General features: G+C 35.0%; 1 pseudogene; it reads right to left on the bottom strand.

Moving 5' to 3' along the window:
- Positions 1-210: 210 nt before the first annotated feature.
- LOC100735422 (eukaryotic translation initiation factor 5-like) lies at positions 211-2,203 on the bottom strand (annotated as a pseudogene).
- Positions 2,204-3,193: the final 990 nt, after the last annotated feature.

The following is a 3,193-nucleotide window of genomic DNA, read 5'->3' as shown; positions in this document are numbered from 1 at the left end:
AAAATCCTTGCTCAGTTCACTTGATCACCTACTGAGAATTTTAATAGTAAACTTCAGGCTGCTTTTTTAGTGATAATCTTTATATTTTATACTATATTATTCACTTTTCTTTTATGGCATGGTCAAACATATAAATGACAAATGAAGAATTCTATATGAGGAAAAAAGAAATTAGTTGAGATATCTATTTCAAGAGTGACCAAAAGCAAATCTTTATTTTTATAGCTGTATAAATGGGATCCAAGTACATCCACCACTACAAACATGCTTTAAATAAGCAACTACATCTTCCCACTGATGTGAATGGACTCCCTAGACATCTCACTGGGCTTAATTACAGACCACTCATAGTAATAGATTTTCAGTTTAAAGTGTAGCATGATGTTAGGACATTTGAGCTTCTTCACATATATGCTGCACTTCTGACTGATAGTGGAGGACGATTTGTGGCATTACATTGTAGGCTCGGTTGAACCCATCCTTTTAAATGGCATCATTATCAATGTCATCATCCTTGTTGGCAGAACTCACAGTTTCAGCTTTTGGAACACACTCAGCTTTTGGTGCCCTGGCAGCCTTTGAGTAAACCACCTCAATATTTTCATCTTCATCATTTTCAGCTCCTGAGGATTCTTCCTCTGCCTCATTCAAACATTTTATAATTGATTCCACTTTGACACGAATCTCATAGGCAAGTTCTTTTTAAATGTATTCCTTAAAGGCCATTTCTGACCAGCAGATGATGATCTTTTCTAAAAAGAATGCATAGTACATCTTCAAGATGTTCAGGATCTTGCAGAGCAGCTGAGCTGGGTGCATCACCACCACATACTCCAAATCATGAAGATGTTACCACTGATCTTTTTCTTGTGACAGAATCTGAGGAAATGGCAACTGTATTTCTAAATTTGTTCTGTATCTTCTCATTAAAAAAAATTTAGTTAGGACAAGAGGCTTCTTGGGTTTTACATCTAGTTTTTCTGCTTCAGCAACAACTTCTTTGTTGGATGAGTCAATAATGCCCTCTTCTTTCTTTTTCTTAACAAAACCAAACAGGATATTTGCATGCTCCTCTATGGTTCTCTGCAAATTTTCACTGAGCTCAAGACTTTGGTTCCGTCATGATCTCATCTATCCTGCGCCTCTGAGCAACTCAATTGTATCCTCCCCATAGTTCTCATCCTCTGCCTCTTCCATGGTCAGTGGGGGAAGACTCATTTATGTTGGTGATGGTGAAGGTGATGTCTCATATTCCTCATCTTTGTTTTGTTTTTCTTTTCCTTTCTTTTCTGTACCACTGTCAGTATTCTTAAGTGGGTTTTGAGAATGAATATGTAATTTTCGATGTCTATCAAGAATGCCTCAATAGCCACAGGCTTTATACGAACTACCTAATTGTTCCTTTCTTCACATTCACCTGCAGATCTGTTTCAGGATTCATACACTCAGGACAGAGAACAAACTCAATGAATCCATCTAAATTGTCCTGTATTTATTAGCCTCATGAGATCCATGACAATGCAAAAGTCATTCTTTACATCAAACTGTGTCTCTACTTCCAGCTCACAACCAAATTGCAACAAAAGTATTTGGTGAGATGTGTAGGAGACCGATCAAGTGCCTTAGTGATGTCAACAGTGTTGACTATAACTGTCTTGTTTCCATTTCCTTTGTCCTTAACCTTGGCAACCAGATGGAAGCAAGGTGTAGTGCTAGAATGGTTCTGAAATGTTGCAACTGACATTTTTCAGACATGTTGGCTTATTAGTCACTTTTATCAATAAGAAGAGGATATCTTTGATTACAACTTTTTAGTATGTTCTGTCTGGAGAAGAAGGAATGACATAAACCCCTGCAAGAGTTCTCAATCTCTTATGTGAAAAAAATTTTGCCACTGAGCTTGTAAGCTTCTTGCAAGTTATAAACATATATCTAGAAAACTACAATATCAAAGGTGTCTTTATTTTGTACTATGAATCTTTATTTACTTTTAAGACTTTCCTTTATTTTCTGTGATGTGGCTGTTTGTGTATAATATAAAAGCATAATAGTTACAATGCAGATGGGAATAGAAATATGATGTTGAAGTTTGTTCAACAAGAATGTTAATTTACTGTTTCTAGATAACCAGTAATTGATACGATTCTTACTTTTCACAAATATATAATATATAACATAAAGAGCAAACCTGTTAGAATCATGCTTAAACATATACACATATTTACATGCACACAAAACCAGAGATAGGTATTATCAGAAGTGGTACTTAATTATGTTCTCTTTGTAATTTTTATGATAATTATAGTATATCCAGGTATTTTTATCTTGGGTAAGGGTATTAATTTAGTATCAGACTTAGCTTTTGACCTTAACTACTTCTCTTGACTAGGTTCATGACAATGATTATTTTCCTAAAATTCTTTCATCATTTGATCGAAGAAGAAGCCATAAGCAAAAGGTAAGCCTTGGATTGGTCATTAGTCAGCTATTGAACATTAAAAGAGGTAAAAGATGGCTTGCCAGGTAAAGACAGTCTCTAAAGCATCAAAAAGTCCAGATTTTGTTACCTTTATAGAGTTTTAGTACTTTCTTTTTTATAAGATGCAATGTATATGATGGGCAGTATCCAAATACTTTAAATAATTTATTCTCTACTTTTAGCAAACATGGTTATTTAAAATTTTAGGTAAAATTCTACATCATCTTTGCTAAATTATTTAAAATTATGTTATTTAAGTATTATGTTTAAAGGAAAAGAGAAACATTTTATCCTTCATTTCATTATCTTATTTATGTATTTCTATAATTAAAGTAAATTGCTTTCATGGACTAAGATATACAAGATCATTAAAAGTGCTTTATAAGTGACAGTAGCCAAGCCATGTGACAGGAAGAGCCAGCACACATTGCACAATGGGAAATGCCAGCATCCATGTATGGTAGGTATCTGGACATGACCACTTACCAACTTTTGGATGGCTCTTTATTTTTTACCCTCAGCACAAAGCCATAGAGAAACCTACCAGCTGACTGACTCATTCATATGTGAAGTCAAAGCCCTTCAAGAGATGCATAAATCCAGCATCCCTTCTATCTCTGAAAGTCACAAAAGTAAGAAACTGAAATGGGAGGAGAATTGCTTCTCCCCCACACAGTTCAGGAGGTACCCACATAATGCACAGCACCCCATTCA

Source organism: Cavia porcellus, unplaced genomic scaffold (assembly GCF_034190915.1).
Source record: "Cavia porcellus strain 051 isolate PalLab524CR breed Dunkin Hartley unplaced genomic scaffold, mCavPor4.1 scaffold_1, whole genome shotgun sequence".
NCBI lineage: Eukaryota > Metazoa > Chordata > Mammalia > Rodentia > Caviidae > Cavia > Cavia porcellus.
The sequence above is the reverse complement of the archived record's forward strand: the minus strand, read 5'-3'. Positions and strand labels throughout refer to the sequence as shown.